Below are 27,376 nucleotides of genomic sequence, written 5' to 3'. Positions count from 1 at the left end.
CTCTCTCTCTCTCTCTCTCTCTCTCTCTCTCTCTCTCTCTCTCTCTCTCTCTCTCCCCTCTCTTTTTTCCCATGCCTTTCTAAAATAAAGCACTAAAACTATATGCCATCTCTGTTCATCAAGGCCCTCTGTGCTTGGATGATGGAATAGGTTTTCACCTAATGAGCCCTGCCTAATATCCTATCAGAAGTTCTTCCTGTGCTCCAGCCATGGACTGGACTTAGGACTCTCACTTGCATGGGAACCTTTCTCCCTCTGCCCTCTCTCTCATATCTCCAGGGCTGAGGGGCCCTGGTATCAGGGGCTGCCCCTTGTCCACCTCCTGTCAAGTGGGTTTAGTGGCTTCACATAACCAGATGCCCACACAGGGCCAAGTGGAAAGCATCTGCCCATCCTCTGGCACCTGCCTGCCCAGAGCACAGGAACTCTGGTGGGACATGGACATTCTCTCCCTTACCCCCTCTTTGAATACCTCCACAGCCCCACAGATATTAATGGGCAGTTTTGTTGAAAATGCGTAGAATAGTGAGTACACAGACATGAACTGAAAGCAGGCTAAGCATTCTGATAGTTTGAAAGATGAGTTTTAAAGAGTCAGTGAGATCCATATAACCAACTTGCTACCCCTATGCTTACCAAGACAAAGATTTGAAGTTCATATAGGCAGTAATCTCTGAGAAAGACCTACAATCTGCACATTTGGCTTCCACCAGGGTTGTGATGAGCACCAAGTACTAACCTTTGCAAATAGACAAGATTTGCCTATCAGTTGTGACTGATAATGGGCTGAGAATTCTAATTGTTTCCATTTGCTTTCATTAAAAGACTGTGTTGAACAGTACAACCATCTGACCCATAAAACAGGCAACTTGTGGAGTTGAATTGTGCCAGTTTTAAAAGGATAATCCTATCTTTGCTTGGAGAATATTTCATGGCTTACATAGAAGGAAAAAAAGTCAGGAAACTTGTTACCTATTTTATGCAATTGTGCCCTAAATGAACAGAGAATCATAAGTAGTTTATAGTATATAGGCCAAGGTAAACTAGGGCAAGATATGTCAACCAATATAGATAGAGGAAAGCCATCACCCCTACTGAGAAAACACATTCTGGTATAGAATTTTGGACGAGACAACACTCAACTCCAGTGTTCTGTAAGAAAGCACAATAACCTTGTTGATTTCCTAGATCTTACCATGTGAAGTTGTAAAAAGGCTGTTATTGGGAACTTAGGAGGAGAAGTGGACATAGTTTACAAGTTTTTCCAGTTGAGGGACTTTATTTCCCTCTTGTCGTTCTTGAGAGACTACTCATCAGGGAAATGCAAATCAAAACAGCCCTGAGATTCCATTTCACACCAGTCAGAATGGTTAAGATCAAAAATTCAGGTGACAGCAGATGCTGGCAAGGATGTGTAGAAAGAGGAACGCCTCTCCATTGTTGGTGGGATTGCAAGCTTGTACAACCACTCTGGAAATCAGTCTGGCGGTTCCTCGGAAAATTGGACATAGTACTACTGGAGGATCCAGCAATGTCTCTCCTGGGCATATATCCAGNAGATGTCCCAACCGGTAAGAAGGACACATGCTCCACTATGTTCATAGCAGCCNTATTTATAATAGCCAGAAGCTGGAAAGAANCCAGATGNCCCTCAACAGANGAATGGATACANAAANTNTGGTACATTTACACAATGGAGTACTACTCAGCTATTAAAAAGAATGAATTTATGAAATTCCTAGGCAAATGGATTGACCTGAAAGGCATCATCCTGAGTGAGGTAACCCAATCACAAAAGAACTCACATGATATGCACATACTCACTGATAAGTGGATATTAGCCCAGGAATTAGAATACCCAAGATACAAGATACAAAGCACATGAAACTCAAGAAGAACAAAGACCAAAGTGTGGACACTTTGACCTTCTTAGATTTGGGAACAAAACACCCATGGAAGGAGTTACAAAGACAAAGTTTGGAGCTGAGACCAAAGGATGGACCATCTAGAGACTACCATACCTGGGGATCCATCCCATAATCAGCCTCCAAATGCTGACACAATTGCATACACTAGCAAGATTTTGCTNAAAGGACCCAGATATAGATGTCTCTTGTGAGACTATGCTGGGGCCTAGCAAACACATAAGTGGATGCTCACAGTCAGCTATTGGATGGATCACAGGGCCTCCAATGGAGGAGCTAGAGAAAGTGTCCAAGGAGCTAAAGGGATCTGCAACCCTATAGGTGGAACAACAATATGAACTAACCAGTACCCCCTGGAGCCCATGTCTCTAGCTGCATATGTATCAGAAGATGGCCTAGCCGGCCATCACTGGAAAGAGAGGCCCATTGGTCATACAAACTTTATATGCCTCAGTACAGGGGAATGCCAGGGCCAAGAAGTGGGAGTGGGTGGGTAGGGGAGTGGGGGTGGAGGGTATGGGGGACTTTTGTGATAGCATTGGAAATGTAAATGAGGAAAATACCTAATAAAAATTAAAGAAAAAAACAAACAAAAAGAAAATGCAGATGAATCTTGAAAATCAATGATGTTGGTTTTGATAAAGGGAATGACACAAATAAATGAAGCAAAGTTGAAGGGGGAACCGGTTTTTAAATTAGCTATACATTTTGCCCATTCTTATATTAATGCATTACTTCATGTTATTTTAGTTAAACTAAATCTACATATAAGGTCAGTTTCATATCATTATATATAATATTTCTTTATTTTCAAAGTTTATGTTTCAATTATCAAATTATATTTTTCATATTTACACAAATGCCTTTCTTTTTATACTCACTTCTCTGTGGGGGATAAAGCTGTAACTGTGTCAATACAGATTACAAGACTATTGCATTATTCACTGCCCTCCTGGGTAATTGATAAAACATTTTGTGTAATGATGTGACATTTTCCCATACATCATTTAAATTTTGTATGAGAACACTAGGCTCTAGTTTCTATGTGCTCAAAGGTTGAGTAACAAAATGAGACTTCAACCAACCTTCTCAAAAACAAAACAAAACAAAAACAAAAACATAAAACAATCAAACAAACAAAAACTAAAATCAAAATCAACAGGATCAATAAGACAAAAAAATATCAAAATAAAACACCCAAAAACTAACATATCTTCTATGTGCGTAGACTAAGTACTTTTGGGTATGAACTCTGAGCTGGAATGTAGTAGACACCTTTGTTGACATTTCATTAGAGAAAAGTGATTTTCTCTATATGTTTCAGTGTCAGCTGCAAAGTGCTTCTCTGTTAGGAGTGGGATTTTGTGTCTCTTCCTCTTCTCATTGTTGTAATATTATTTGGCATGAATCTATGCGTTTGGTTTGTATTTATTACTGTAGAAGCTTATAGACACATACTCTATATGTAGTCACCACATATAATGGGGGAAATAATGTAACTATACATTATTGTCACTGAATTATACATCCAGTGGTAGGAATTGGTTAAATTTTATTGGGTTATTTAGAAAATGGATCCCATTGGCAGTTCCTCTCTGATACATCATAGATTACTGCCAGTGCTATTATTTACTCCACACTTCCTAATAAGGAGTTCCTGTTGTTGTAGATACCACTTATATCATTGAGTTTATGGTGCTAGATGGTACTCTGCATGGTTGTAAAGGTAGAAGTATTCATCAATATCAATCAGATACTTTCCACTCTTTCATTTAAACTGAACTTTTCTCTTTAAATCAATTGACACCCACACCTTATAATTCATGATGTAGAAAGTTGATGGAGGATGTATATGTATGTTATAGCCCATTACTTTATATTGTGTAGTGTCTATTTCCTGAATATCTAACTCTTGAAAGAGTAGTTCTTTCAGAGGAGGGTTATTTAGATCATAATATTACCATATGCTCCTGTAGAGCCTCTGTGATACTCATTCACCTCTGTTTTCATTTTCCAGGAGATTCATGGAAAGGAAATACTTATGGTCAAGATTGTTTTTCACCTGCAAAAAGAAGACCACTTAAGAAAACACAAAGTACAGTAATGGAAGTACTTTATCACTTAAGAGCATAGAGCAAGGAGAGTTATTCATGTTACTTGTGTTGGATAATAAGAGAGATGGTATCGTTCTCTTTGGCTACTATATGGGTTCTTCTTAGTTCCATCCTGCATCAACATTTTCTTCCACCATTTCAACTCCTAATAGGGGAGGAAAAAAAGGAGAGAGGGGAAATGAAATTGTTCCCTGAATATCAAGTGTCAGAAATTGTTCAATATTACAGGTACTTCCTGCTAATTGAGTAAATTGAGTTCCTTGGGGCAAGTTTGAACTTCACTGTCATGATACTTAATGACTTTATCTTCTTGTTTCTTCTTTGCTTACTACTACTAACAAACTACAGCCAACAACCAACCCAAAACCAATAATCCACCCACCCTGCCTCTTGGGACCCTAGCATTTATATACCCTCTCAAACTCCTCAGAATTCTAAACATTACACTATCACAGAAACTACCAGCAGCTGGACAAATCACACCTATGTTAGAGCATGAAGCAACTGATAGGTCACTTGCTGTGGATAATATGAAGCAGCCCCATATCTCACACCTGGGATAAAAACAAAAACATATTCTTATAGTATTTTTGTGAGTTTTACAGAAATCAAAATTCCAAAGTTGTCATTACAAGAAGAAGCATTCCTAGAAGAGCTTATTCATATGCTGAGATGTCAAAAACTCTACTAGTGTTCTCTGCATTCTTCATATACTTTAATGTTCAGTGTAGCATTGGAGGAAGCATTATGCAAACCTAGGGTGTCACCCAGTAAATAAGAGGTATGGGTTGCTTATTTGAGAGTATATAGTGTTGACAGTGAGGGTCAATTATGCAATTTAAGTGTCTTTCCCTAAGATCTGTATACACACACACACACACACACACACACACACACACACACACACACATATATATATATATANTATATATATATATATATATATATATGTATATGAAGTGTATATACATATACACTTCATATTTTATGTTCAATGTTATATCTATGTTATTTGGCTTCCAAGAACATTTACCAAACAAAATTATTTTGCCCATGGTGTTTATTAAAAATACAGCGGGGTCATCTTTCATCTTTATGTGGTCCATCTATCAGTCACACTGAGGACAACATCAATATTACCTTTTGTCTAAGCCCCTTGAACCTCCTCAGGAGACCCTTCATTTGTTTCATGTTCATGATATATGTCGGTAACTCAATCAAACTTATTGGGACATTGTTGATGTTTTTATATTTGGAACCTTATGATTATTCTAAGACCAGGCAATATTCACAAGTTCTTGGCATTTTCCTTGCCATGTTTTGTAAGAAAACAAAACAGAGAAGAGGAAGCAAGAAGAAAGAATGTAGAATGAAAGAAGGCAAGCCTGGAAGAAGAAAGGAAGGAAAGGTGTGACATGTTAAGAGGTACAGCTGGAAAGGATTGGGCAAGAGGAGTGGAAGGGGAGGAATGACAGTTGAGGGTGTGAGTAAAATAAGTATTACTACCAATGTTTGTTATTCTTTTTGCAATAAAGCTGCTCTATATTATAATTTGGAAAAAAATACCTAGATACTACAAAGTAAAGGAACTCTTCTGATCACAAGTATTATCCAATCCTATGCTATGTGGAGAAAGGCATGTCTAGTGCACAGTGGCACAATCTCATTTAAATTACTGCTTTTCAAATTAAAAAGTCTGTAAGATTATTGTTAAGCACAATCAATAAAGTGAGGACTTTGACAGAGGCATGTTCACATGTGGGATATATTGCAGCATCCCCTGTACTACTTATATTTAGTGCACAAAACGAACACTTACTAATTTCAAGATATTCAGAAAAATACATTGAGATCTTAATATAAAGTCACAGGACAGTATTAGATTTGGGATAGAACAAGACTAGAAGTCTCCATTAACTGAATATGTCTGTGGTCTCAGAATTAAAAGCAATAAACTGTTTTGCTTTTAAGGGCAAACCCTGCAGGGGTTGTGGATGACTCAGTCAAAATTGTACACAACTTTCATATATAAACACCTGGGTTTTATTTTTTCGCATACACATAAAAAACCAGCATTGTTATGAACATGCAATTCCACCTTTGAAGATGAGAGCCAGAGTGAATCCCATATCTTGCTGGCTATCTAGACTTGAATAGAAAACAGTCTCAAATGAATCAGAAGTAGAAGAGCACTTCTTTGAAACAGTATTTGTTGTACATGACAGCATATTTATACATATAAACTCTATTATGTAGGACTGAATGCATAATTCCTGTACTAGATCAAGCCAGCAATCTTATTATGGTGCTGGGCTTGGTGGCTCACACCTTTAATCCCAGCACTCAGGAGGCAGAGGCAGGCAGATTTCTGAGTTCGAGGCCAGCCTGGTCTACAGAGTGCGTTCCAGGACTGCCAGAGCTACACAGAGAAACCCTGTCTCAAAAACAAAAACAAACAAAAACAAAAAACAAAAACAAAAATCTTATCATGGCTAGAGGTAGAAATCATAAAGCCAGCCAGACATGGTGGTGCACACCTTTAATCCCAGCACTTGGGATGCAGAGGCAGGCAAGACTGAGTTTGAGGCCACACTGGTCTACAGAGTGAGTTCCAGGACAGCCAGGGCTACACAGAGAAACCCTGTCTTGAAAAACAAAACAAAAACAAAAATAAACAAAAAAGAAATCATGAAGCCCCACTTCTATTGGGGGTTAGCCATTTAATGGGCTGTTGGAAGAGAGACAGTCAGACTTGTTAACAGAGGCTTTCCATGAGAGTCTGCTCATGTCACAGTAGATGATATTGCATATATTTTGAAACAAGTAAACACACACAGACATGGCTAAATGGATTGAATATGTATTCAAAAGGAAAGATTCATGGTAAGTTGTGAAGGAATGTTAGTAGTGAATGTAGAGAAAGAAATCTAGGATATGGAATTGGGGTTATTTTTCTTTCAATATATTGCAAATATTTATTTATAATTTGTATTCAATATAGCACAAAAATTACACACAATAATTTTGTGATGATGAATGATATCTGAAAATTAATTCTAGAACTTAACTAGTTTCTATAAGGGTGAGCATGTACTCCATGCGCCTGAACACATTAAAAAATACACATAGACATATATGCTCCACCAATCAAAGACAGCCAGAGCGAATATAAATCTATTCACATTAAGTTTTAGTTATTCAGGCTAATGGAAACAGCTCAGCTCTCAGTTGGTTGCAGGTTCTAGCCAGGGGCTTGACTACATGCTACTCAGCAGAAAAGGAGAGCTGTTTCTGAGAACTACAGTAGGCAGAGCCAGAAGGACCCCAGCATGAGGGTGCTTGCATATTACTCTTTTCTTTAGAAAATAAATTCCTCTTAAATTATTTATTTACAACTATAATACTTTAAAACATACCACACTAATTAAATATGTGGCTCTAACCATGATTGAGAGAGTTATTATTTTTAGATAATCTGAGCATTTATTTTTGTTACCTGTAACCCACATAAACTGTGATCTAGTGTCATAGATCATTATATAACCACGCTGCTTGAGAAATCTGACACAGTAGGATTGCAAAGACTCAGCATCAGACTTCATATTATACTCCACAGCCACAATCAGAATCATTAGACAAAAACGGAGTCTTCTTTTAAAGATGAGGACTAAGGCCAATGAATGGCTACATCCAGGCTTGAGCTTGCAGGTCTCGCTGGGGAGTTTAGTCTGTTGTTAATTTGTTGAATTAAGTGGAAATATAAATATTTATTCTGTTTTACTCTTCCCACTTCCTCCCTGCCTGCTGCAACACCCAGGGAGGGGGAAAGAAGAGGAGCAGGGGCTTAGATGAAAATCTCCCAGGCAACAGCAGGCTTTTGCCTTCCAACTTTAGGTTTGAGATCTTTCTCCTGATTGGTTCTTAGTCTGCTCTTTATTATCATGCACACATCTCACCAATCAAAGGCAGCCAGAGCTAATATGAGTCAATTCACATAGAATTTCTGCCAGTCAGGCTCCTGGCAGGAGTCCAGCTCTCAGCTGGTTCCAGGCTCTAGCCAGGGGCTTGACTGCAAGCTGCTCATCAGAGAAGGATGGATGCTCCTGAGACCTGCAGTTGACAGAGCCACAGACACACAGCATTTGCATGGATGTTGTGGGAATCCCCACGATCAGACTCACCTTTTCCTGTTATCTCTGCTTGGGATTATTTAATCCTGCTTTGGCATTAAGACTGATTATTTCTGAGGCAACTTTAGAGTCTGACTTCAGTTACAGCAAGGGTGATGCACTTCAGCCTTCAGAAACTGACAGAAACCTGAGACTTCTGTTGCTCCCATGAAGAACTTCTATAGCAAGGTCAGTTCTCATATGTCATGGTGAGCTACTCTGAGAGCTTTAAGCTATGACATCTGCTAACATTCATTTTAATAGAACCAGGGACCTCTCACAGCCAAGAAATTTAGTGCAGTTCAGCGGTAACTGAGTAGTAGTTCATGTGCTGTTTATTTTTTCTTCATTTTTGCATAGTCTGTAGAATGAGAGAGGCTCAGGGGTGTCACTTAATGACTGTGCCTCTGTTTTCCTTAGACTCTGGTCAGGAGGGATATTTGCTCCTTGTGGATATCTAGAAGTATTATACTGATGACATTAGAAATGACTGGAATAATAATCTGAAGGGTGAGTGTACTTTAATTATTTAACGATAATGTTGAGACTTTTTACACGTGACTATACAACATGAAATTGTGAATATTTGTTATTGCATACAGTACTGATTATAATCATAATTATCATGAATAGTGGATACATTAATTTTTTAAATTGCTGAAATTTCATTTAATCATTTTCCTTTAAGCAACACACTGATTATACTGTCTGATTCTTTATGCTTATTCCTGAGAAATAGGAACTAATGGAGAAAAAAATACAATTTATTCTACTAATAATAATGTCCAGATTTGAGTACTTTATATCAGAATCCATTATATTCAGTGAAGCACATCAGATGTTCAGTTATCATTCACATACTAGAATTATATCATATTGTGTACTGCTGAATGGAACAGAGTAGGATTTTCAGTCTCAACTAATAGATCACAAAGACCAAGGAATTGTCAGGCAAAAGCAGTTAGTATAACAGAATGTCATACTTGTGTGGGAATATCCCAGTGAAATACCCAGAGTGAATGCAACATGCCTGACACTCACAAGTGTTCATGAAGCAATAAAAATATCCCAGCACACTGTGAGTGCATACTGAGCAGTGCTACAACTCTTACTCAGTTGTAATCCATTATAGAGTTAGGAAAGTAACATCACGTAGAGACTGGCTGCAAGGGCAATGACATCTGTCCTGGCTCACAGGTCTCACTGCCAAGATCATGGTAGCACATATTTAGTCTCTTCAAAATTGTATACTTGTTGCTTCACTCTTTTTCTTACACATTTGATTTTATAAATGATTCCTGGGTAATAGGCAACCAAACCCAAAATACACCTCAATTAGTTGTTTTTAATTGGTAATAATTCTTTATATACAAATAATTCTTAATGTAAATGGGTTCACTACAATCTAGCATGTTATCCAGTATATATTCTTCTATAAATCTGGTGATCCACATACTTATTCTCTGTGCTGGTTAGCTTTTGTTAACTTGGTACAACACAGACATATTTGGGAAAGTAAATATCAAATGAAGGAATTTGTTTACCAATTTGTCCTTTGTGGAACATACTTTGGGTTGTTTTCAAAATTAATGATTGATGTGAGAGGGCCCAGTTCACTTGGAGAAATTTCCATTCTGGGCAGATGGTCCCAGATTATGTAAGACCGCAAATTATTTGAGCCATGATAACCAAGTCAATAAGCTCTACACTGTGGTATCCTCTTAGTTCCAGCATCCAGGTTGCTGCTGTGAGATGTTGCCCTGATTTCCTTATTACAACCTGTAAGATAAAAAAACCATTGCATCAGTAATTTGCTTTTAGTCCTGGTGTTCATCATGACAATAGAGAAGAAATAAAGCCAGGCATATAATCATACAGAAATACAAATAAGCGGAAAATCCAGCAAAGATGTTATGTAGATGTGCACAGAAAGAAAACCTCTTACAATGGAGTGTTGCCAATTTGTTCAGAAGATAGAAATTTAAGATACAGGTGTTAGAGGAGCTCAGGAAGAGGTGCTGAGTGTTCAGTCCCTATAAATTACACTCTGATAAAATGAAAGATGTGATTGAACACAATTAACTAAAGCTCATGTGCGAATCCACCAGAGAGGGTTGTCTGTTCATCAGAAATTAAGGAAATAAGCTGTTTTGAACATCCAATAATGAAAACAGATTGATTGACAAGCCACCACCCTCTTAGTATACTAATGTGAATAGAATAGAGCATCTAAAGAATGCATGAGCAAAGTATCTTTGATAAGCCCTTGCCATTGAATGTACTAACTCATTTTAGGGTGAATTAAAATGCTGTTTAAATGATTGTACCCAGGTGGCTACAAAGAGAATCAGGAAAGGAGGTGATGTCAGACAAAGAATTGATTGTGTTTGCATGGTTCAATCGGTAGTACAGCTTCAGGAGAATATAGCTAATGTTTTCAGCATGTAAAACGGCTCTCAAATTACATTTTTTTCTTTTTTTTGGTGTGAAAACCAACCTGCAGTCTCTATAGAATTGTTACCACAGTTATTACCATTTAAAAAAAATCTTACATATTTATATGTACGTTCAAAATTGGCTTTTTAAATTTACAGATTGTGTGTTTGTTTCAGAGGACCATGTTATAGAATCAGACTGTGTTACTTCCTTCTATTATGAGGTTTTTAAATTGAAATCAAATCATCTAACATGGTTTAAGGGAACCTTATTTCCCATTTGGTCATCCTCTCTTAATGGCACTTTCACATATGCCTGGATATTTTTAATTTTCATATTAGTATTATTACTATTACTACTATTATTATTATTATTAAATCTTTTTTACAGTCCAGTCGTTATCTCCCTCCTGGTTCACTTTTTGACTGTTTCTCATCTCATTCCTCCTCCCCTTATCCCTAAGCAGATGTCCCCAACACTCCCCCCACCCCCTGCACACACCTCCCCACTCCCTGGGGTCTCAAGTCTCTAGAGGGTTAGGTATATATTCTCTCACTGCGGCCAGAGTAGGCAGTTCTTTTCTGTATATGTGTCGAGGCCTCATATCAGCTAGTGTATGCTGCCTGGTTGGTGGCTCAGTGTCTGACAGGTCTCGGGCATGCAGGTTGGTCAGGACAGCTAGTCTTCCAATGATATTGCTGACCTCCTCAGCTTTTTATAGCATCTAAATATATTAAATATGTTTATTTATTTGTGACCAGAAATAATAAAGCGGATATCAATGTGAATATTTTGAATTAGTTTGTTTTGTTTTTCTTGTCCATGGACCATTCTAGAATACTAGTACATATTTATACATAGAATAAAGGATACCACTGTTAAATACTTTTTCAAAGTTTGGTCCACATTATCAATATCAACAATTTACAAGGTCAATTTCTTAACTTTCAAAGGATTACATTGGAGTAAAAATTCTATAATATGTTTTGAAATTTTAAATTCACAGGACATAAACAATGAATAAACTAATAAGATAATTTTCAACAGAAGTAAGGGCTGTGAGGAGGGACATAGAAGGCTTATGTGACAACCAATACCCACACCCAAACCCCCTTCCCCAAACATAACATTCTAAACAGAAAGCTATCAGAGAAAACTATTTTTATTATTATTAATCATTCTATTTGTTTACATCTCAAATGATATCCCAATTCCCAGTTACCCCTCCACAAACCCCCATCCTATATTTGCCCTCTCCTTTATCTCCTTTGCCTCATGATGGTGAACCCCCAACTACCCACCCTTTCCCACTCCATCACTCCAGCATCCTCTACTCTGGGGCACGAAACCTCCACAGGACCAAGGGCCTCTTCTCCCATTGATGCCAGACAAGGACATCCTCTGCTACATATGTATCTGGAGCCAAGGAACCTTCCCTGTACACTCTGTGGTTGGTACTCTAGACTCTGGGAGCACAGGGTGGTCAAGCCAGCCTATGTTGTTCTTCCTATTAGATTGTAATCCCCCCTCTGCTTCTCCAGTCCTTCTGCCAGCTCCCCACCAGGGTCCCTGAGCTTAGTCCGAGTGCTGGCTGCAAACATCCACATCTGCATTGCTCAGTTGCTGATCAGACCTCCCAAGGAACAGCCACACCAGGTTCCTGTCAGCAAGCACCTCTTGGCAAAGACAACAGTGCTGGGCTTGTTGTGTGCGGACAAGATAGATCCCCAGGTGGGGCAGTCCCAAGATGGCCCTTCCTTAATTCTCTGCTCCATATTTTGTCCCTGTTCTTTCTTTAGACAGGGACATTTCTGGTTTAAAAACTTTGAGATGGGTGGGTGGCCCAATCCTTCGAACTGGGTCTGGACCTATCTACTGGAGGTGGTCTCTAACAGGTTCTATCTCCCCTTCTCTGCACATTTCAGCTAAAGTCATTCTCGTTGGGTCCTGGGAGCCTCTCGTTTCCCTGGTGTATGGGACCCTTCTGTGGCTATCCTCCACTTCCTCATCCCCACTGCTACACATTTTTATTAGCTTTCCTGACCCTCTCTACCTTTCTCCCATCCCCTCCAGTACCTGATACTGTCCCTCTTATTTCCTCCCTCTCCTCTCTCCCTTCCAGATCCTTCCTCCCCCACCACCTGTGATCATCCACTTTCCCCCTCAATGCAGGACTGAAGCATCCACACCCTGGTCTTCTTTTCTCCTAAGCTCCATATGGTCTGTGGGTTTTATCATGGGCATTTTGAGCTTTTGGGCTAATATATAGTTATCAGTCAGTACATACCATGTGTGTTCTTTTGTGTCTGGGTTACCTCACTCAGAATGCTCTCCACAATTGATGTTTTTTTTGTCAGGGATACTGGTAGTGAAGGACTGAGTTTTTTATGGGTCTAGCCACTGGGTATTTGACCATGTTACAGTGAGTATGTGGGCCACACAAATTGATTTTTTTCCTTTTCTTGTTTTGTGGAGGTTTCACAATGGTAAGGGCAGACCTGGAAAGATAGGGAAGGGAGAGTGCTCAAAGTTTATAATGTGAAATTCACAAATAGTCAATAAAATATTATGAAAAGAAAAAAAAAAGAAAGAAAGCAGGGCTAAATCATGTCAGAGTTCTTGTGAACTCCTAAGTGCTGACTTGCATGAATATACTCAAGGCCTTGGGAAACATGGAGCTGTATTTTCACGATGATCAATTTAGTACTACTTTTAATAAGTTAGACCTTTCTTGTTCTGGTGTTAGTCCTCAGCAACAAACTTCCAATTAAGGCGGAGGGAGATGCTAACAATTAGGCCCTTGGTTACCCAGAAAATTCAGAGCAAGTGCCTTCAGGAAGATTGATGGGCGTTTCCAGAAGCCCACATCCATGCACTTTCTAGAGGGCATTTCCACATATATTGTATGCTTCACTGAATCTTGTCAGAAATCAGTATACATGTAAGGAGACTACCAATCACATCATATAAAATTTTTAGTGATCATGCACAACATCTACTTTTAACAATTGGAAATTAAAAGTGTATTTAGGAAGACAGTTATAATTGCTGTGATAGAAGTTTTCTTTTACTTTGTGGTTTATGACAATGTTTGTATTGATTCAGAGTGAAATGGATACTGGAGAATTAGTATTTGAACTCTGAATTTGGGTCTCTGTTGGATCAGTAGTTTTATGGCTAATTTTTTTCCAGAATATCTTGCTTTTCCAAATAGCTAATGACATGTTCCTTCAAGCAGGCAGTTTGTCATCTCCCAAATTTATCCCCAAATTCTCTGCTACTGTAAAATAGTTCACACACAAAATAATGTGACATAGCACATCCTAAATAGCATATTACTTTAAATAATATGTTATTTAACATCTCTTAGTTTTGTGCTGCCCTTCTTGAGGCTGTTTAGTTTTGTGTTTCATTGAGATAGAAAATATTGAAATATTGTAAATTTTGCATATTTCTATACTTTGGAGAAATGGAGCATGGGTCTAGAGATTATATTATATGTCTTCCAGTATTAATCTCTATATCAATATTTGAAATCATATTTCTCCTTAAATGGAGTTAATTTTTTTGATAGACCAGCTGTTCTATGACCATTAAAGAACTCTTTACTCAGCCTCTAAAGTATAGCATATAGTCTTACACTACTGCTATGATTGACTTAATTTTATGTGCTTATGAGGAAATGCCATAGATTTTCATAGTTCTACTATGTGCATTACCCTGACTGGGGTAGCCCCACAACCCTCATTATAATGTGTGTGTTGTGAATCTATTAATTCTGTCCTTGTCAGCTTGATAGTTTTGTTTTTCAAATTCTTCCCAAAGATTTGGGAAATGTTACTTATATCTGCATTTACTCTAAATTATTTGAATTAATTATTAAAATATTTCAATTATTATTCAATGAATTCATTATAAATGCTCAGAAATAGAACTGGGAGAACAACATCATGAATTTGGAAAGGACCATACAAAGAACATATTGTCACACTAGGTTCCAAAGTTTGCCTTGATGATGTTGAAAAGGAAGAAAATTTTAAGAAAAGTAATTATGGTCTAAGAATGTAATTCAGGTATAGAAAACATACCTGAATACATGAAGCTCTGGGTTCTCTCTGAAGCACTAGAAAAATCAGACCAAGGATAATTTATTTTTTCTATAGAAGCCTTACCTGTTTCTTCAGACTTTTGAATCTAGTTAAGATGGTTAAGACTTGTAAATCCATGTAAATTTGTAACAGTCTTGTCAGGAGCTGTCAACGATAGGCTAAAGACATATAGGTGGTCTTTTTGGAGATGGCCATTGTGCTGCATGGTCTGTGATTGCTGAGCACTAAGAGGCAATGTCCAAAGGATTTCACCTCAGCATTGCTTCTTACACCTGATAATCCTTTCTTGTCCCATGCTATTGGGCAGATTTTCTGCAGGTCAACAAAGATGTACTCTCTTATAGTAATGCTATGTAGACAAGCTAATGATTTTGTAATTTTTAATAATTATTCTATAGAATTCCTAAAGTTATACAGATAATTTCACGGTCTCTATGTATGTAGGCTGCAATTAGGGCTCTGTAAATCTTCATGTGTAACAGGCTAAGTGTACTAAGATAGAAAGAAGATTTAACATCAGAGAAAACATTCCTTCTGGGGTGGCTGTGAAACCATTTTCTGATAACTGGGGTCAAAACTTGGGAATGGACAATTTACTGTAGGTGCCAGAACAGAAGATAAAATATTGACTGGATTTATCTAAAAGTTCAGTACTAATGAAACACTAGGCGATTGATTTGCCTTTTAACAAAACCATGTTAACTTAATGGCATTTTATTATTTTAAAAGTTTAATGGACTTGTGAATCTAATGACAGATAATGAATTTTTAATTAGATAACTGCCCTTAATGGGAAAACATGTAAACATCTCTGTTGTTACTTTGTATTCAAATTATGATTTGAATTTTTGTTTCAAACTTTTGAAATTTTTATAAAAAGATATTTAATGTACCATCGACTCATGTGTCCTGAGAAAATTACAAGAAGTTGGAACAATGGCAATAGAAAAACAGAGCAGAGCAGAGCAGAGCAGAGCAGAGCAGAGCAGAGCAGAGCAGAGCAGAGCAGGGCAGGGCAGGGCAGGCCAGGGCAGGCCAGGGCAGGTCGGGGCAGGCTAGGTCAGGGCTGGGCAGGCCAGGGCAGGTTGGGTAAGGCAGAGCCAAGCAGAGAGAGATTTTTTTTTAAACCATGAGACTACTTCTTTTTACTTAGGAGCTTTTTCTTAAAGGGATTTTATACTAACAGAAATAAATTTATAAAAACCTTTTCTTTCTTTGAGCAATAAAGGTTGGAGATTATTTTTCATCCAGAATGAGTGAGTGCTTTTAATTCTGGCACTTGCTCCATATACCTTGCTCATGGGAGCTTTTGCTTCAGCCATTCAGCCATTACACACACACACACATGTATTACATATAAGTATAGGTGTGACTATGTAAGTATGCATGAGAATTTGTGGAATGAGACAAATAGTATGGTCTGCCATGTCTGTCTGTGTATAAATGTGTGTATGAATGTGTATATGTCTATGGATATTTGCTTGTGTAAAAGTTTTTGCTTCTGTGAGCATGACTTTCTTTTCCTTGTTCACTAAAAGTTAATATTGCCTATTTTCTTTCTCACCTGGCCAGCTAGAGGCAAGGCTAACAATTAATCATGTAATTTATTTCCTTCTGTTTAACAACTGTGTCTTAATCTATATTAGTAAGCAACTTTTAGTTTGGCACAACCAAGTTTTGCCCCCTCAGAATTGCTGAAACATCCCCTCATTACTGTCTATCGAGAGATAACTGGTGCCTGTGCAGGCTCCTGGAATATTCATAGGCCAGGTGCAAGACAAGCTGCATCCAGTACCAGCTAGAAGCAAAGAATTCATCTTCTTGGATGTAAGGGTGATGATGTGTCCATACTGAGTCTTGATAGCTGCTTTTCCAGTTTACCAACAACATCCCATTTTTTTTCTCTACATGTTGCCTGTTTTGTTTTCCAATTTGCAGTTTCCAATTACTGTGACATAAACAATCTTTGCATTCCACATTCTCTAGAATCTAGGTACATGTGTTAAGTCATTTATTCCTTGCTTATCTTGCTTGCTTGCAGATTATACATTTGAGAAAAATGAAGAGAATTTTACCACAGAGGATTTTTGAATGGTGTATCTTATGAAGGCAAGAGAAGACTATGTATTTCTAAGGTGAGTGGTTATTGAAGGGTGACATACAGAAAGGACAACAACCTAAATAGTTTTGCCTCCATTAGATAAAGTAGTTATCCCATACACACTATTGAAATTTAGAATTTACATTAGAGGAAGACAAAGAAGATGTGGAAGATGTTATAATATATCTTCTCTTGTCACGTAGATTAAGGGTCATCAGTAATGGCTCCACTAGGTTTTGTATTTTCCAGTTAGGGTGTTTTTGATCCACAGGCTTTATATAAAGGAACACAACAGTAAACTGAACTAAGTAAAATATGGCTTGTAATAGGATAAAATAAGCATTTTGCAGAGTAGCACCCATAAACAACAGAGGTGTGCATTAGATTTTGGTGCAACCATTCATTCCTGAATATTCAGGAAAGACAAGAGAGGTAAAATACTAGGGCTCATAAGTCAGATTTCTCTATTCTGTGCACCTATGGATATTCTCCTACTAGGTATTTGCTTTCTATGATAAATATGTATGACTATGGTCTAGTTTCACTGAACTCGAGTTCCTCATTTTATGACTACACTTTATATGTCATCCCCTCATCATGGTATATACAGATAGGACTTCTCAGAAGTGAGAATTTTTCTTGTCCTGGCTGTAAAGAGAATTCTTGCAAATGCTTATGTTATGTCATGGATCTTGACTAACATGGAGACTTTGTCCACCTTTTCTCTAATTAGATGCCCACAAACCAATCCCATTCATCAATGGCTTTAGTTAATTTCTTGTTGTAGATCCTCTGTCTTTTTATGGCTAATTCTATATAGTCATGAATTGTTGCTATGCCGAATCCTTGCATGCATGGTTGTGTAGTAAAATATAATAGAGGTGATTGATATTAATAGGCAGTTGGCAGTTGGTATTTGAAAATTGTCAAAGTGATCAAATGGCAGTAGCATGAATGCAGGTCTATCATTTGAATACTTGTTGGCTGAGATTGAAAGGACCTGTCATCTTCCTGTAACCAGTTTTTGTTGGTAGGCCCCACCCTCAATACCATTTTAAAGCTATCAAGCCCACAGAGTCAGTTGGTGTCTCTGGGAAAGACATCAAACCTACATATCTAAGGACTAGACTGGAATGTAATGAATACCAAATACAAATCTGGGAGGCATTACCAACCCTATCTCTTGGTTGTGGCTGATGGTGGGATCATAATAGTAATTGTTTCTCTGGGATATCTTTGAGTTACCGTGTGACATAGGGTTATCTTCTACATCATATAATCATACCTTGGAAACATTAGCTGTGCCAATTTGTAAAAGACATTCAGGTGGACTGTTTCTATCTCCAGAATAAAGAGCAGACATAAAGAAGACATGATCTAAGTATTCATCCCTTTACGACTACCCATTACTGCAACATTACACTTGCTCTCCAAAAGGAACAAATGTATATGAGGCAGGTTATCAGTGCAAGCAGGATCCTTTTATGCAGCTATGGAAAATATATCATCTATGCTGAGTAGAACTTCTAGGTAGAGAATTTGAGTGGGAGTGCCATTCACAATCCACATAATGACATGCATTCTGTGCTTTGTAGGTAAAACCAAAGCTTCAGTGATTCCCCAATTTTGGTTTAGTTTTAAATTGATTTGTCAAGAGGACCATAGTAGGACCTGTAGACACAGTTTACATCCGTTCCTATGTTAAGGGATTTTGGTAGTATATGGGGTAGTTAAGGTTTACAACAAAACATTATAGACTTAAGAAGAACAGTGATGCTCTTGACATGATGATGTGAGACACATAGCTAAAACAAAATTGCATGGTGTAGTGAGACACATAGGTGAAGCAAAATTGCATGGTGTAGTGGAGTTTTCAGAAGACAATTTTACATAGAATTTGTCTCTAACCGGACCTAAGAGCTTAGTAGAAAGAATAAGAAATGTTTAAGTGCAATGAGACATGCCATTAGGGTGATCCCACATGGGCCATTAGAAAATGAGATACTTGGATCATCATTAGAGAAGCTATCCATATATAGCAGCAGCTAAAGTGCAATATAGATAAGTGCTACTGAGAACATTAGGTATGAGGAAAGCAATCTATGCTGGTGTGCAGTTGACTGGGGCTGATAGTTCTGTGCTCACCAGAATCTTAAAAAAAAGACTTGAAATCAACAGGGATATTGAGGATGTTATGGGGGGCCGGTCATAGCTTTGGAGAATCATTCATTTGGTAAGGTGTGTTCTTAATAATGTTGAATATCTATAGATAGACAGAAGTGACTTAAACCACCATGTAAAATGTTCTTGTAAACAGGCGAGCTAGTTGGAAGAGACAGAAGAAAACAAACAAACAAACAAACAAACAAACAAACAAGCAAACAAACGACAGAAACTTATTTGGGTTATGGAGGTCAAACATGTCTGGATTTGCATTGAGCTTGAGGTTGGATGGAACAATTGAATGAAGGCAGAAATCTATGCTAACGAACTTTGTGGTTTCTTGAAAACCCAGAAAGAAGTTCATAGAAACCACCAATAATAAATCAATAAAGATAATGGCAATCAAATCTACCTCTGGTATGTGCAATACATTTTACAGATCAAACAGTTAACTACCCTATTCTGCAGAATGATCCTTGTCTTGCTTTCCAGTAGTCAATTTTGAGCCTCCAGTAACAGTCAGACATGATTGATATAGTGGCAACATTGACAACTACAGCACAGTGTGAACCCTTTGCCCCTCTGATAACATGACTGAATACCAGAAAAAGGAAGGGAAAAGAAAGATTTCATCCCCGCTTTGTCTATGTATGGCAAACCAAATCTGCCTGGTTGGGAAATGAAGGAGGCTCTGTTGAAGAGTAAAGGAGAATGGAAGTGGAATGATTCCAGGAAAATGACTACTGATACTGAATACTTAACCAAATTTAGTGTCTCTTATGTATTCTGTTATATACAACATTGAAACATGGAGAAACACTTGACATTAATGTTTGTAATCTACATATGCTCTAGTATACCTTGATAATATTTGAGTGTTTTACAAATTTCTGGACTAATTTAGGAGACATGCATGAGAATCTGAAGAATCAAAATGAAAAAATTAGTTTACAAGTGGTACATAGGACAAGAAATTTTATAATCCATGGGGGCTTTATGGGTGAATAAATATTTACCAAGATGATTGTGAAATTTTAAAATAGCTTTTACATGTAAGTGTTCAAAATTACACTAAGAATGAAAGGAGATTATAGTTGAAGCTCCAAAAAATGTTAACTTGGAATCATAGTAAGGGAAACATGTTCTTTCCCATGCTAGCTTTTGATCACATAAGCCGTAGAAGATTATACAATTACAAATAGTGTTGTTACCTCTGCTGGTTGCATTCTAGGAGTGAAGGACCACTTCCAATTGTTGAAGGGATAATTGCTTTGGATGACTAGGAGCAATATAGCTAGCATTGCCCCTAAGTGTCCAGTCTCTGGGAAGTTAGGTCCTATAGCATCAACCAGGGCAATTAACAATGTTGTTGAGAATTAAGCCTCCAAACTCTACTTCATTTTGAATCCTAAGCATTTACCATTAGAAGTGTTAATCAAGATGTATTAGCTGTTGCAATGTTGGCTTTATAGGATGGTAGATATCAATATTTATATTAGACTTAAGATTCATTCTGTATTGGAAATGACAAATCTAGTATGGAAAAAATTGGAAATACCTGTGATGAGGCAACTCCTAGGCTATAGTGAAAAACTTTCTTCTATTGACTGGTTTATAAAAATGCCAGCTAAGTATTTATTCCTGTAATCTGTGTTTATAGTCTATGACACTAAAATATTCCATGTGTATTTATATCATATTTATTTCTCATTTTTCATGGTCAGAAAAATCCCCAAAAGTTTCTAGCATTAATGTTCCAGGGACATTTTGACTATATCAAAAGTTCTTTAGGATTCTATACCCTGCTGGAGCTCAAGGAGAGTTATCAAACAGCTATATAATGCCCTTCAAAGCTCAGCAATTCTTGAGGATCAAAGAGGTGCAAAGAATAAAAGAACTGGAGAGATAACTGGAAGTGTTGTATATTTCCATCCTCTAAGCCCAACACTTGCAATCTTGGGCATTTATTTGTGTTCCCTGAGGAAAGATTATCTTGAGTTGTTGGCTACTTGCACCCCCTCATTTAATGAAAGGAAGGGTCAGGAGATCATATATTTCAACAACTTGTATGCATCTCATTTCTAATTTCAGACATTGGGAAAAGGCTGAAGTATGTAGGCCAAAGAAGTTCAGTTGCAGTGGCCTTATTATTGGAGTTATGGGAGAACCATTATGTTTGCTGGGTAAAAACTTTCTTGTCCATTGAGTCGGATAACAGACATACACACAACAGTATGTTTTGTATTATAGAAGATCACCCAATAAACTTATTGCTGCCCCAGAGATAACTTTGGTGTAATACAATGTAGACTTGTTTTGAGTGCATTAAGTGGAAGGGCAGACCTTCCTTACATCTCTCCTATGGAGAAAATTATTATTTAATTGTTTGCTTTATTTTCTGAGATTTAACATAATTTAATTATTTTCCCATTGGGGTGGTTCATATGAAGTGCCATTATTGGAAATGTGGCCTTGTTAGAGGAAGTTTGTTATTAGGGTTAGGCTTTGAGGTTTCAAATACTCAAGGAAGGCTCAGTATAATTCCTTCTTTGTACTGCCATATGGAGAATGCTATAAAACACTAAGTTCCTTCTCCATAACCATATTTGTCTGCTTGCTTCAATGCTTCCTAATATGATAATAGTTATAATTAAATTTACAATTCAGAGTCAATGAAATGATTTCCGTGGTGCCTAGGCAAAGCAATGGAATTCTATCTAAGACATCTATCCTTCTCTTCCCTTCCTTGCTCCATCCATCACATATAATTGTATTTGCTTTTTCATATTAATGGCCTAGTTTTTCATTTTTCATTAATTATTGTAACATGCATTTTTGTATGTATGTATATGTGTACATATTTGTGTGTGTGTATATATACACATATATACATATATATTTCTTTTTAATTTTTTAAATTTTAAATAGTTTTTTCTCATGCAATACATAACAACCAGAGTTTCCACTCCTACTCCTTTCAGTACCCCCTGATCTCCCCTCTATCCCAGAGCCACTCTGCCTCTGTATATTTTCAGAAAAGAGAAGCTTTCTAAGAGACAACAACCAAGCACCATAAAATACAATAGGACAAGGGGAAAATCCTTGCACTGAGTCTGAACAAGAAGGATAAGTTTCCTAAGAGCAGAAAAAATCCTAGCCAAATGGATGGACTTGGAGGGCATCATCTTGATTGAGGTAACACAATCACAAAGGAACTCACAAAATATGTATTCACTGATAAGTGGATATTAGCCCAAAACTTAGGATACCCAAGATATAAGATACAATTTGCTAAACGCATGAAACTCAAGAAGAANGAAGACCAAAATGTGGACANTNTGCCCCTTCTTAGAANTGGGAACAAAACACCCANNGAAGGANTTACAGAGACAAAGTTTNNAGCTGTGATGAAAGGATGGACCATCTAGAGACTGCCGTATACAGGGATCCATCCCATAATCAGCTTCCAAACGCTGACACCATTGCATACACTAGCAAGACTTTGCTGAAAGGACCCAAATATAGCTGTCTCTTGTGAGACTGTGCCGGGGCCTAGCAAACACAGGAGTGGATGCTCACAGTCAGCTATTGGATGTATCACAGGGCTCCCAATGGAGAGGCTAGAGAAAGTACCCAAGGAGCTAAAGGGATCTGCAACCCTATAGTTGGAACAACATGATGAACTAACCAGTACCCCGGAGCTCTTGTCTCTAGCTGCATATGTATGGAAAGATGGCCTAGTCGGCCATCACTGGAAAGAGAGGCCCATTGGACTTGCAAACTTTATATGCCCCAATATAGGGGAATGCCAGGGCCAAAAGAATGGGAATGGGTGGGTAGGGAAGTGGGGGGCGGTATGGGGGACTTTTGGGATAGCATTGGAAATGTAATTGAGGAAAATATGTAATAAAAAATATTAAAAATTAAAAATAAAATAAAATAAAATAAAATAAAAAAAGAAGCAGTATTTTTTGAGTCAGAGAGCACATTCCCCCCCCCCCCACCGATACAACTGGTAATTGTTAAACTGGGTAATAACTCTTATGCTTAATCCCATATTCCAAAGTCAGTTCCTGGCACAATCTTCAAGCATAAGATGTGAATAACTGAGTGTAACTCCTCAAGTTTAGGCTACCTGACAATCAAAGGGGAACTACCAATACTATCCTAGCCAATTTTTTTTCATAATTTGGTGGTGAACCTCTTCTCTTTTTCTTCATCCTAGTTTAGTCTAGAGTATTTCTCATGTAATAAAAATAAATTTTACTAAGTTTGCTTTGATTTCAAGGTGTGCAGGTCCTGAAACTCAAGAGGTGGAAGCTTGAGTGAGGTAAGAAAGAAGGTTCTGTTTCTTGTAGGAAACTTTCCTTGGTGACTTTTATGCTTGAAATTTAAGTATTTGTTGAGAAGTCACTGGGATATTAAAATCTAGTTCTTTAATGTCTTAGGGATATGAGAAAAATCAGCATGATCACACTGCCTCAGTGGATTATGATAATGGTGCTGATAACATAGTCATGGACCTGTGTCATTTATTTTCTGTGGACTCTATAGAGGAAGTGACGTATGCCCTTTGAGAGATGTACTTGTTACAGCAGAGCAGGGTGTGTTTACCTGGATTTTCTGGCAGATAACAGTAATCCCTGTTATCCACAACAGGTTCTATCCTCTATTTCATGTATAAAGAGATTTGTTTCTCTTTCCAAAGACACTCTATTCTATACATTTCCATGAAGATTTTTGAGAAGGGAAGATAATGCTAAGAAAAATAACTATGGGGCAAAATGTGAAGCTCAGGGGTAGAAAACTTGAGAGGAAGCCCTATGTTCTTTCTGAAACTAAACTTCTGTCAGTCCAAGGGGAAATAGATGTTCTCCTTTTTAGGATATTTAAGAGTTCCCCTGGTATAGTCACTTTAACTCTAAGATGGCTAAATCATAGAAGCTCATGTTGATTTTAACCAGCCCAGAAAACTCTGATAGACAATCTCTTGGCAGTAACAAACAGGAAATAAAGGGTTCTGTATGCTTGCAGGGGATGGGGGTGCCTTTTAGGACCTTACTGTGTCTTAATGCTTATTCTTTCTTCCTAACATCTCCAAACAATGAACATTTTAAAAATAGAAACATAATGTAATATTCCTTTCCTCTATGCTGCTTGCTTTGAATTCTAGCAAGTCAGAACCCAAGGCTTTGCACTTTTGTTTTTATTTTTCAGTTTCTGTGAGGTAAACAAGTTGAATATTTTAGCATAAATAGAATTCAGGTAAAGGAAGTAAATCACTGAGTCATCACTTATTTGTTTACAGATTATGAATATGAGAATTAGGGCACACAGTGACACATACTTCCTGATTCTTAGGTTTGTTTTCTTTTCTTTCTTTCTTTCTTTCTTTCTTTCTTTCTTTCTTTCTTTCTTTCTGTCTTTCTTTCTTTTACTCATTCATGGTTTATCTTACTTACACAAGCAAGGGACAGTTAAGAGTTATTTAACATCACTGAACTTAGATAATGAAAGCATTTTCTGAAGATGTTCTATACATAACAGATAAGCACATCACTTGTAGAAATAGCCACTCAGTCCTAGAGTATGAGAAGAATCATAAGGGGCTAAATATTGGAGCTGTGAAGTAATATTTTACTTGTCTGAGCCCCTGGGCAGATTATTTTCCTACTTATTTTTATTCTTATCGCTAAGTGTCATGTGTAGCATCTAGTTTTCATCCTCACTTTAGTTAGTTAGTCCTTGTATAGTGACTTCTTATAGAAATATTCATTGCCTGGGTTTCACATTATGTTTTGATTAGATGTTCTTTTGTGAAATTTTTATCAGATAAATTTTGTCTGTTTAAAGGAATATTTTTAGCCTAGATGAGAAAGTTTCATTTGTAATCTATGTTGATCTATATGATGACTTGTATTTGTCATAGGTACTTTAGATAGATAACTAAATGATCACTTTAGGTGTTTTCAGATGTCCTTATGTCTTAGTTTGAGTTTTACTGCTAAGATCAGACACCATGTCCAAGGCAAGTCTTATAAAGGACAGAATTTAATTGGAGCTGGGTTACAGATTCAGAGGTTCAGTCCATTATCATCAAGGTACGAGCATGGCAGCATCTAGACAGGTATGGTGTAAGCAGAGCTGAGAGTTCTACATCTTCATCTGAAGGGTTCTAATGGAAGACTTATTTTCAGGAAGCTAGAATGAATCTTCTAACCCACATCCACAGTGACACATCTACTACATTTCTAATTGTGCCACTCCCTGTGACAATCATATATAAATCATCATACCTTACTATAACTTTGTCTTCTTCATTCTGTTTACCTCTTTTCACCTTTTTTATTATTTTATACTATATATAATTTTATATCTCTGGCCAGGCAAGATGGGACAGTTCAAGTGAAGGGGTAAGAGTGTGAGCAGGAAGGGGAAGTTGCCTCTACTGCCTCTCTGCTGCAGCTACAGACACTGATGCAATCACTGCTGGATACTGGACTGGATGAGCTGAGCCCAGCTGAGCTAGTGGAAGGCTGGCTAGCCAACAAGGGAGTGAAAGTGGCAAACATTTCAGGAGAGCGGTTCTTTTCCATGGTGGTATTATAATTTTTATGACAGACACTCTTAGATGAAGATGGAGTAATTCTCACACACCTTTATTCTTTCTGGATAGGATCTTATATACAGTTTTGGGGTGGGTTCGGATCTGACAGTACTTGATTCCTATTAGCTTGGTTTGAGATGTTAGGGATGCCTCATCAGCATGTGGAAGGGCTTGGGGTGTTGCCCTTATGTGACTGATGGCCACAAATCTCTCTAAAGGGGCACTGTAGCTATGTGACAAGTGCCTGGTATAGAAAGCAGGCAAAGCTCCTACAATGTCTCCAAGATTCTAGCCTTAGCATAACCTTACCAGGCTTCCTTTCATGGTCCACTGCCTCACACAACATGCTCTTGTATTCTCTCTCCCCTATATCCTCACAATTGTCTTTTTAATTCAAGAAAATTACTCATATTTCACACATCGATCTTTGACATGTATCCTTCTAATCATATTCTCTAGGATTTTTTTCCAAGAGCTCATTATTCTTTTAAAAATCCTGGTTCCTGTGGATAGTTCAGGTTATGTACTTCTGTCTAAAATTTTGCGCTTGGATATAAAAACAGAGATATCATGTTGCATTTTTATTTTGTATGTGGAATGCCTCACATTCAAACATTGGACATCATCACAGTGGATCAATACAATACCAAAGTGTGTACTTTAAATCAAAGTAGGGAGTACCACTACTGTTTTATGCTAAATATTAAATGCTGGTTAAAAGTCTCTTTTGTTTCTTTAAGAGATTGTATATCAGAAAACATTACATTATGCCTCTATCCAACACAGAAGCTATCAAATATTCTAAATAGAAATCCCAACTCTAGTGCTCTCAAGAACAGAAATGACTTTACTTAAAAGACAGGGAAAAAAAAAACAGAAGAAAAGAAAAGAATAAACCGAACAATTCCTTGATTTAAGGTCCAACCAGTCATTGGAATGTTTCACCCTAATGATTTAGAGGTAATTTTCATTTATTTCAATTCTTGTAACCCAATACTTTTGTATTGGTAAAACTCTCAAATTAATGTGTATCAACGCATGTATGATATATTATGCCCTAGAGCACCATAGGACAGATTCTCCAAGGGAACTCAGTCTCTCCTCATTTTTTTTTTCTTTTTAGAAGTAACAAAATAAAAAGTTTCTGTTGAAATGCTTAACAATGCTAATTGTGAAACTGGAGGTTATATTAGAGGAGAAATGCAGAGCTGATGTCTGACACTGGGTGGACACAGTGGAAGATCCCTAGTTTCTGTTTCTGAACCCCCTCCCCTTAAATGACACAAGAAGTCCACCACATCAGGGCATCTATTCTCTTGGATGGATAACTCCTATACTCTGCCCACTCTAATCACAATTTACCCAGAGCAAATATTATTCCAACTCTTGACGGTTCTTTTAGCTAATATCTGAGAAGAAATGAAGGACCGATAGTTATGTAGCATTTCAGAATGTGTCCTTTTGTATTGGAAACATTTTCAAGGAGAAAGTGAAGAAATGCATGGGGCTCATGTTAAACAGAATCAATAAGGGAAACAGAAATATATACAGGGACCAAGAAAATGATCTCTAAGGTTCATTTTTCTGTCTTACCTAAATATTCAACTGTCCAAACAGGGAATAAACTCAGTGACCTAGAAATAACAATAACTATTATATAAGTATATAGCACCCTCTTTTTTAAAATATATTTTATTACGTATTTTCTCAATTACATTTCCAATGCTATCGCAAAAGTCCCCCCTCTCCCCC

At 37.4% G+C, this 27,376-nt stretch overlaps 2 long non-coding RNA genes across 4 annotated transcripts in view; both read left to right on the top strand.

The window, feature by feature from the left end:
* Nucleotides 1–4,881, top strand: part of LOC115031536 — an 89,455-nt gene extending 84,574 nt beyond the window's left edge. For both annotated transcript variants that reach the window (XR_003837188.1, XR_003837189.1), the window contains exon 6: nucleotides 3,943–4,881. This is a non-coding gene — a long non-coding RNA (uncharacterized LOC115031536). The remainder of the gene's footprint in view (nucleotides 1–3,942) is intronic.
* Nucleotides 4,882–5,041: 160 nt separating this feature from the next.
* Nucleotides 5,042–27,376, top strand: part of LOC110298667 — a 30,411-nt gene continuing 8,076 nt past the window's right edge. Inside the window, exons 1-3 of one of the 2 annotated variants that reach the window (XR_003837191.1) lie at nucleotides 5,042–5,464; nucleotides 8,629–8,718; nucleotides 16,795–16,888. This is a non-coding gene — a long non-coding RNA (uncharacterized LOC110298667). Of the gene's footprint in view, nucleotides 5,465–7,933; nucleotides 8,398–8,628; nucleotides 8,719–16,794; nucleotides 16,889–27,376 lie in introns of those variants that run through there. The other variant, XR_003837192.1, reaches the window with a different exon arrangement.

The sequence above is a fragment of the Mus caroli genome, chromosome 7 (genome assembly GCF_900094665.2).
Source record: "Mus caroli chromosome 7, CAROLI_EIJ_v1.1, whole genome shotgun sequence".
Classification (NCBI taxonomy): Eukaryota; Metazoa; Chordata; class Mammalia; order Rodentia; family Muridae; genus Mus; species Mus caroli.
This window is presented reverse-complemented; position numbering and strand designations above follow the sequence as displayed.